Source organism: Apostichopus japonicus, chromosome 12, assembly GCF_037975245.1.
Source record: "Apostichopus japonicus isolate 1M-3 chromosome 12, ASM3797524v1, whole genome shotgun sequence".
Lineage (NCBI taxonomy): Eukaryota > Metazoa > Echinodermata > Holothuroidea > Aspidochirotida > Stichopodidae > Apostichopus > Apostichopus japonicus.
Window position 1 is genome coordinate 7,463,207 of NC_092572.1, and position 10,279 is coordinate 7,473,485.

At 36.7% G+C, this 10,279-nt stretch overlaps 1 pseudogene; it reads right to left on the reverse strand.

Moving 5' to 3' along the window:
• Positions 1 to 38: 38 nt before the first annotated feature.
• LOC139977328 (glycine amidinotransferase, mitochondrial-like) lies at positions 39 to 7,738 on the reverse strand (annotated as a pseudogene).
• Positions 7,739 to 10,279: the final 2,541 nt, after the last annotated feature.

Sequence of the window (10,279 nt, forward strand, 5' to 3'; positions counted from 1 at the left end):
AGCTTATTACCCCAAACTACGTAACAGATACGAAGAAATAAAGTTAATGGTTATATTTCCTTCATCCAATATTATTATGCTAATATTGCTTATGCCAGCAACAGTTTTCACATAGTTCAAACCACTTCAAGCTAATATTGATTACAAGAGTTGGCTTTTAACGATGTCAAGGACACCATGCAGTTAACGTGAAACTCAGAACATGGATCATGTTTCATTCGTTGACGGCTGCTTGGACTATACCATTCGATTATAGGTTGGCGTCGAGTTTAATAATTGTAACATTTTGGCATAGGTGATGCAGAAGACTTGAGAATAAAAACCGTAGTTGAAACTTCCACCATTATTTATCATTTGACAACATTTTACCATATTACCCATTATAATAGTAAAAAATTAACACAAAAACCAGGAAAATATCATACAGGAGAAGTATACTTTTAAAATGATTCAATAACATTCACACACATACAAACATACATCACGAATTGCCCATAGAAATGACGGCTACGGATACCACGATATTCGAGAGTTACTGGACAAGCATAGAGAGCTTTTGTTATTGATGACAGAAACAATCTAACATTTGGTTTGTCAGTTAAAGTCTATACGGTGAAAAAAAAATCATTAAATTAATCATATTACTTGCTTACTCCGAACTTCTATCTACGTTGTGACAAAACTAGAAACACTTAACCCTTAATACATTTTATTGACCTAACTTTTCGCTAATATAATAAACTTTTTCAGTTCATTGTTTTAAAAGTAAGACTCTAGAGTCCCAGTCCGCCTGACGTCAGATGTCCAACAGTGAAATCCACCACCAAATGAATACGCAAATCTCATGGGCAGCTTGATGGTGGTGAAACCTAGCTTCTCAAACAGCCTAATGGTTGGTTCTTCTTGTTCTTCCACGATAACACGTTCCGTGTCCAACAATAAAATATTCGATGACAGCCACTGCGAGCAAAACCACGAGGGGTGATCTGTGAAATGTTTATAATCAGATTTTGTTAACATCTAAATATCACCAGCGTGTATTTGGTTGTAACATAAGATGTCGATAACAATTATATCACATGCAGGGTTTACCCTAACTTATTCGAAACAAAGTATTCGTTAATATGTGTAAATATTGTTTTGAAGAGATTAACTATTATTAAGACGTACGTTGTTACTTTAAGTAAAACATTTTCATATGTACTTAGATGTTCTATGAAAAACAATATTAAACGGCTGTTTTACGATATAAAGGGAGTTTTGCAAAAATAAATTTCAAGGACAGAATGTCGCTTAGGGAGGTAGGGTGCTGTTCATTTAAACCAAGCTACAAAATATTTGATCGTCCCAGTCGGTCGATCGGGAATATATCTTACCACGTGGGTAGGTCATCGCAACAACATTGCTCTATGCCTTAAATTATGATTCCATTTCCCAATAAATTGCATGATATTGACAGTAAAACGCATATCTTTTTTACGAAATCGATAACTCTGGCGCAGCCTCAACCGTAATACTTTCAAATGTTAGTCGTATCGATAATTTCCAGACGTTTTCTCCTTAATCTACTTACTTACGGGATATCAATTATGAACGTTTTCCACAAGACAAATGGTCGGATCAAGACCGTTATTGGATTAGTAAGATCTACGGAAACTTAGCTTAATAGGCTGAACATTTTCGACAAAGAAAGCATTCAGAAAAGAAAATCAACAATTCTGTCCTTAAGTAGACGAAAAATGCATTACGTAGATGCACATGATTCATATTACAGAACAATCTATTATGCACATATTAGTATATATATATATATATATTTATATATATATATAAATGAAGTATGATAATAAAATCGTGATATGAAACGATTTCTTTATTGGTAAGAAAAGGTAAGAGAGGACACTGGTTAGTATACATATAATTATGTAAGTTACCAGCAGGGCTAGTAGGTTGGGGTGCTTCTACTATTTGCCATCCGGCCTTTGTAAAGAAGTCGATTTGATCACAGTGTCTCTCGGGGTGAACCATCATTAAACCCGGTCGAAGAAAATTGATTGTCGTATCGATATGGATTGGGTTGCTGTCCTTGAATGATAACACATGTAATTTGTACTTTGGCTCAAGATGCCTCCTCATCCATTCTATGCCGAACGCATTTGTAACCTAAGAAGTAGAAGAAAACAAATTATGTCAAAAGTGGTTATTACTTCTGGAATTGAAGCTGCGAATCGTACAAACTCAAATTAAACCAGTAGAGGTTCTGTTCTACAGCGTCACTGAGACTTAGTGAACTAAACTGATACCACACGAGACTGTTGAAGAAAATATGACTACCAACTGCATGCTAAAGAAACTAGTGGTGAAGAAGAGAAAGGTTACAGGTTATTTTTTTCACAACCGGGGCATGCCTAATCTGTTGCGACGTGACGTCACTGCGCCTTATACCAAGTATCTACACTGTCTAAATGAGTTTCGTTTGAGTCACTTTGGTTGTGACGTCAACAAATGTGGAGGAAGAATGAAAAACGAAACAAACATCATTATTAAATTATAATCTTGCAGAAAATTGGAATTGAATATAGGATTTTCTGACAACATTTGTTTGATAAGCCTCTTGCATAAGTGATCAGCATTTAATAGTCCCACAAACTGATGAGTATCATGAAGATAGGAAAAGATTATGAAAATATACTACAGTCAACTCTTCCTTCAAAATGATATGCCTGTTATGTGATGAATCTTTGAAATTAATCATCATATTTTGCATTTATTCTAGCCCAAACGACTCTTAACCGATTTAGGGGTATTCAGACACATGCGAAAGTTCCACGTTAAACAAACTTTAAACTTACAGCCCATCAGATATGCAACTTTAGTAATGACCTTTTGACAAATAAGTTTCTTAAAGGTGACCCAAATCCTATACTAACCTAAATAAATGGGTCCTGTGTAGAAAAAAAAATCACTCAAACAGCTAAGGAAAAGTTAGTTCCGTTTGGGCGATACCCTAGTTTAAAATGAGGTATGTCCCACCAGGACCTGAAACTAATTGCCTGAATAAATTGGACCTGTGTAAAACAACAACTCACTCAAACAGCTAAGAAATATTTAGTTCCGTTTGGGCGATACCCTAGTTTAAGAGGAGGTATGTCCCACCAGGATCTGAAACTACTAGCCCAAATAAATTGGACCTGTGTAAGACCACAACTCACTACCCGAATAAGGCCTTCCTTTCGTTCTCGGCATGACGAATTTGCGTAATTTAAAGAGAGGTGTGAACTGAAATCAAGAGGTACCGTACCTCTATTACATCATTTCGTAGGCATTCTCAATTTCATAGATTCCTTTTCCTTACGCGCAGTTCTTTGTCTAACATGAGAACATGTTAACAGCTTTGTAGTTGTTACAGTTGTTACCTGTAACACATGTTACCGTGTTGCCAATACAAGGTAGTAATAACTGATGCACGGTTGTGGGACGTGAACAGTAATTGACGGTACTAGCTATAATTACAGGCTGCAAACATATGTTGGTTGTTAATGTCATATTTATAATTCATGTAGATTGTGTGAAGAAACATTAAATCCCGTTATATCTCCCAAATGGAATGAAAATGTTCTTACTTGTTTTGGAAATTTGTTCTTTAAATTCATCTTTAACACATATAACACACTAAACACAAAAAAATGAAAAATTTAACTCCAAAGGAGCGGAAATTAGACAACTCCATTAGACACTCCATTAGACAACAGAAATCTTTGTATTTCAAAGCCAAAGTACTTAATATTCACTCTTAACAAAGGAGTGAACAAATGAGCCAATCAAATGCTAAGAACGCTCACTCTTTCTTGGAGTGAAAGATCAACCAATCAGTATGCGTTTCTTTGAATTCAGAAATATTTGTATTTACGCCATTTTTTTACTCGTTTGCCTTCGCTCGTTCTTGTCGTTTTACATCTTAAAACATGTTAGTTTCGCAGTGGCTTGAAGAAAGCAGACTTGGACGTGATGGTATTCAGTTGAATGGAGGTAAGTTTATCAAGCAAATGTTGAAAGAACGTGAACTTGTATATAATTTAGAAGGTCGCCATAGCCGCAGGTCGTCGTTGCCTACAGTCGATTGGCTAGGCTAGTTGTTAGGAGGTAAGGCCTATGCTTAATGTTAGACCTATGAGTAATGGGCCAGAAGTTAATGCAGCTAAGGTCCAGGAATTTTTTTTCTTCATGAACGTTTTTCTTCATAAGTTTTTGTTATTTCACGTATCAAGATGTATAATGTCACAAACTGAAACAGAGACAGCAGAATTACCAGATTGCTTTTGGATGCATATTTATTCACAGGTGGGAAATTCGGAATAAGGGGAAATTTCCTGAAAGAAAATTACAAACTAATAATAGAAACAATCAAATTCGGACGACAAACACTGTTCGAATTCTGTGGTCACGAACTGATCCAAAGGTGAGTAATTCCATAAGTCGTTTTCCAGGTAGCCCTGTGTAATTAAATAGATTAGTTTAAAATGTACAGGTTTTTCATGATTTTTATCGATTTACTTTCCAATTAACCGGTTTTACTGCATAAAGGATTTCAAGTTGACGTGAAGTGTCATCTTCAAATTTTAAAAATACTGCATAAATTCCTGTCGGGGAGTGGTATGGTATGTAGCGGTAGGTATTAACTCGATTGACTGAGATTTGAAACGTGTTCACTGTAATAACTTTCCTTGCGATGCCTATTGTTGTACTTGGTTTAGCTTTTCAATTTGTATAAAGGCCAAGAACTTATCACAACATTTTAAAATAGTGACTCCTTGTCATGGTAACTTGTTGCATCCACATACACTAGCTTGAGCTATTCAAAAAGTTGCTCCCGTTACATTAGACTGTGCCACTTTTGCGCGTCCCGCCTTGGTGGAAATCCAATAGTTATGGAACCATGATCCGGCGCTCAATGATGTTTGGAAACTACGTAACAGGTAATCGTTCATACAACTGAGTAAACACATTTATAAGAGACTTACGAGTATCGCACAATGAATCAAGTTGATCAGTCAGGGCACCAACCTGTGATAATATATTTTCCCCATACACCACTTTACAGCAATAGCGTTCTACCATATAAATTGTTGCTAGTTGGTATGTAGGCTCGCGTGGCATGTCGTTAATGCATGGCATTAGACTAGTGGTAATAATGACAAAAGGTCCGACGTTCAATTTTAATAATACCTCGTCATACAGTTCATCGCACATCAGCGGTTTTAGTGGGGTGGTCCATTTTGCACCTGCCTTAAAATATTCTTTCAATAAAGTACGATATGCTCTGTATTCAAAAAATCGACATCTCCAGGCCATAGGACTCTCAATTATCTCTTCACCAATTACAAGTAAAAGGTCTCGCGGCATTGCAGCATGAAAACCTGTTTCAGAGGAAATGGTACGATATGTAATCCACATGATCAGTCATGAGTTATACCCGTTAAACCCCTCACCACCCTCCTCTCTTTCTCCACCTCTCTCTCCACCCCTTCCCTCCACCTCTCTCTCCACCCACCTCTCCGCATTTCCTCGTCTCTCCTCTCGATTACCTTATTCACCTTTCAAAGTTTATAATAATGTTTATCATGACCTATCTCTTAAGGCATCATCACTCTCACTGCGTCTCACAATAAATTGTTCATTTTAAGAGAGAGCTGCTACTTGTTCCAGGGACAGCTCCCTGATTGAGAGGGATAAAAACATGTGTCATATTTGCTGATGTGAAAGAATTGTCTTGTGGCATATTTTAAAGTACCCTATAACATGTATCTTGCCGCTTTTGTTCCTGATATTCAAGAACTACGTGTATCAAATTATTTTTGGAGATAAATAACAGTAAGATGGAAAACTGATGGCTTAATCACCTGTTGTCTTGAAATCTGGTGTTCTGTACTCCAAACTAAAATCCACTACATCTGGTCGTCTCACTATCACTCCTTCGCTTTTCAGCACACGACAAAATTCTTCTACTTCCTTCTCCGCTTTCTCTAAGTGTTCTTTTGGGAAACTTTTTCCACCATGGCGTTGAAAAAAGTCATAGTCTTCTTGTTTCCTGATTGTTCCCTTTGTACAAGAAAATGTTAATGCATAACATCTACCTTATAATTGTCTGAGATTTATTTCATTACACCTTTGAAGTAACATTTATCGCTAGTTGGATACTTTAAAGAAAACAAGCTATGCATGTTGCTAGATGGTTACATTTATTTTTACTTATATTTCAGAGAAATAAAATGGGGCAATACATCAAAACACATATTCAATTGACTGTACTTAAGGAGACTATATGACAGATGCCAACAACTAGAGTTCATTTTGAGTGAACCTCTGGAAACGGCTGAAACTGTGATTAATTGAAACTAACATTGTTTCTGTTCATACTTTAAGTTCAGTCAACAGCTGCGGAACTGTTGCCCCATCCAGGCGACCAACAATGACCTCCTGCAACGGATCCCATTCGTTATGGGAGCAAACCGGACTACTGGAACATCCGGCAGAAGGTACAGATGAAAAGTTGTTGGAAATCTTAATCGAGGAATGAGAAACGGTGTAGTCGGTATTTATCGAAATGACCATTATTTGAGTGCACATGGAACAAGACATTCATAAACATGTTTACTTCAAGCAAATAAATGGTTTTTATATAAATAGCAATTTTAGATTGAGTTAACGAGATATCATATCGATTGCCAAACAATTTCAGCTACGGTTACATGGCTATTCAATGTTGAGTGACTGTGTAGACAAGTCGGAGAATTTAGATCATTCCAAACGTTTTGGTGTATGTAAGTTTGTGAGTGACTTAAAAATATATGAAGCAAAAACGATAAATATCACCGCATAATCATCTTTCGGAAAGAAAGTTATCCATTTTCCATGAAAGTCTCAGATTTGTACAATCTGCATACGTTAGATAACACCGATAACATCTTCCATTACGGAAATCACACAGTTGCCCTTTAGACTTACTAAAGAGTTAGTAAACGGATCCGTGGTAACGTTTATAATGATACAAAAATTAGTTCCATGCGCCGGTGATTAACCTTCATTAGTGATGTATAAAGTTACACACAATAAGAACGTCTTAGCAATATTCCTCTGTTTACAGTAGGTTATACCAATCACGAGGGAGAGGTTTGTTATCTTTGAAGCAAACTATCTATGAAACATGGAGCTGCAATATCGCAATTTCTGCTGAACGACTTTTATTTGGTTTCATGAAATATGCTACAAAGCATAACAAGCTAACTTAGAACTAACGGCTTCAACCTCTATTAACGAACACAATGTAACTTATCTTAAATATGCAAAGGTATTTTTTTGGTAAAAAAACTGGACTAAACTGAGCTTTGATGGAACTTATAAACGATTTGTTGGAGTGTACGCATAACACTAAGGTAACAATGTGTTATTGTAAATAACAAACTAATTTAAAATGTACCTGGCTGTGGATGACGAAGGATCCATCACCGGCATTGATGTCTCTCTGGTTCCTTACGGAAATCCAGGCAGTACGGTTGACTGCCAAAATCCCAGGAAATTTTCTTAACAAAGTAACACCAAACATGACGCCTATTGATACTACCAGTTTGTTTTGGTGCACGTGCCTTTAATGGAAGAACATTTGTAATTTCGTATCCTGCTTCCTACACCAATAAAAAGACAGGGCTGCATAAACTGCTATTTTTTTTTCTGCAGGTGGTAGTCACTGTATCATCTGGTGTTGTCGTAACTGAAGTTGTGACTGATTAGGGTAATTGGTTTAAAAAATAAAAAACGGTAGCCGTGATTACGTCCAAATACGTATTATCTTGCCAGGCACGGTGTTAATTTATGCAGTTTATTAATTTATATAGAATTTGATCATCCGAGCGAGAAGAAAAAAACGGTTAGAGTTGATGCAGAGGGTGCTGTCGATGTCACAGGCAACCGTAACTGTTACATTATTCCACTCAAAAATGACAAATATTACAATTAAAACTTAAAGCAGCTTTGCGTCCTTTTCTAAAATGTTCTCAACCTTCTTGACACCACGATGCCATAAAGACTTACATAACTAGCTTATCTATTCATATTCTAACAAATGTTCGAATTAAAGTCGAAATATTTACAACTTTGGACGTTGTTTTTCTCAAAGACGTTTTCCGTAAGCATCGCAATAAAGCCCGCCCATAGTATGAACATTTAAATTCTATGAACGACAGTTTATTAGGCTCTAGCTGTCGACCGCGGGACATTTGAGCTGTACAAGTGACTTTTCTAAGCTGATCTCCTTTGCAAGGCTTGGCGAATTTATTACGTAAGAAAAAAGGGTCAAAATAAAAAAAATCAGCCAAAGAGGAGCAATGCTGAGATAAGTCATGCCATCAAAGTGAGGAATTCGTCAAATTAAAAGATCCAGAGACATCGATTGCCTAAACAAGGTTATTTCAGAGATTTTATTATTAAGGGCAAAGTCGATTCCAAAGCTATTTGGCAAATCCTTAGAAATGTTCAGTCCAACGATACTAATCTTAAAAGTCAGCAGAAAATAAGCACAGTAATCCAGTGGCGTAGGAAGGTAATTTTGAGTGTGGGGGGGGGGGGGTCTGAAGACTGACGGCCGGCCTGGGGGAGGGGTCTCAGGGGAGGGGGTGTTCCTATTTTTTGCATTTCCAGGTGGCATACTATGCCATTTGGTGCAATATAGCACACTTCAACACCCACTCCATTTCGTAAATATTTTGCATTTTCACCTGGCCTTTGATGCAATTTGGTGCTACAAATGAGATTTTTTTCTGCCAAAATGTTCTGAGCACCAAGGGCAGTTAGTTCCTTACTGATGATTATCCACAATTGCACAAACGAATCATCACCATGTTGAGAATAAGATTGGAAAAAATCATGACAGATTATTTTAATTTTTGAGTGTTATATTAGACTCGATCACTCCCTGATATACAAGATATACAAATGAAAAAGGGGTTTTCTGACTTGCGAAGCGGGGGGGGGGGCGGAATGATACTTCCGCCCCCCTCCCCCAAATTTTTCACTGGGGGAGCTGGCGCCCCAGCCCCCCCCCCCCCCCCCCCGGTTCCTACGCCCTTGCAATAATCAACAATGGTAACCTAGAAACAGAATCGATATCGCTAAGTCATTTAACGAATTCTTTACGTCTGTATCGTTTAGGTATCTGCTTGGTATTAACAACAATGTGGATAATGATTACTTAGCAAGTGTTAAAGAGTTTGTTTCTTCCAAATTACGTAATGGTGTTGCATTCCAAATTCCGGAGGTGATTGATGATTTTGTCTACAAAGCACTTATTTCAATGGATGCTACTAAAGCCAACGGTCTGAACGGGATTAGCTCCTATCTTCTTAAGTTATCTGCTAGTGAAATAACAAACAGTATCATCCATGTACTGACTAGTAGCATCAGAAAACTCCGTCTTTCCTACCAAGTGGAAGAAAGCCAAATTTGTTCCATTTACAAGAGTGATTCAAATCTAGAAGTATCCAATTATCAACCCATTTCAATCTTGCCTGTATTATCTAAGATATTAGAAAAACACGTTCATGGTGCTTTATCAAAGTTTTTAAATGCATTTGGTCTAATACGATCGTCCCAGACAGGTTTTAGAAATGGGCACTCTTGTGAAACTGCATTACTAAAGATAATCGACGACTGGAATAAATCTATTGATAGCGGATATCTTATATGATCTGTATTTCTAGACCTGAGAAAAGCATTTGACGTAGTAGACCATTCTATTCTAATAGATAGGTTATCTATATATGGTCTTTCCGATAGCTCTGTTGCATGCATGTTTAAGTCGTATTTATGTAATAGACAACAATCTACATGTGTAAATGGTGTATTTCCCCCCTTACTGCCAGTAACATGTGGGGTGTAAGTAAGTAAAAGTAAGTAAAATTTATTGATATCAATCATAAAATGAAGATATAATAAAATGGATTCCGCAGCTTAAAAAATATGCAAAATATATATATAAAAATATGATAAAAATATCATCTAGTTATATGACAGTTCAAAAGCTTCATATTCCTCTGTAAAAAAAGAATGTCTAAAGCGTTCAGTACGCATACGAGGTAGGGTATACAACCTACGTGGAGTGGTGTAATACTTATGGAGAGGATGGTCAGGATCAGTCAAAATACCTTCTACATAATGAAGTACAATTTCTTCAATGTTATGATCATCTATATAATAATGCTTTCTGAAATGTCTGTTAATCAATTTG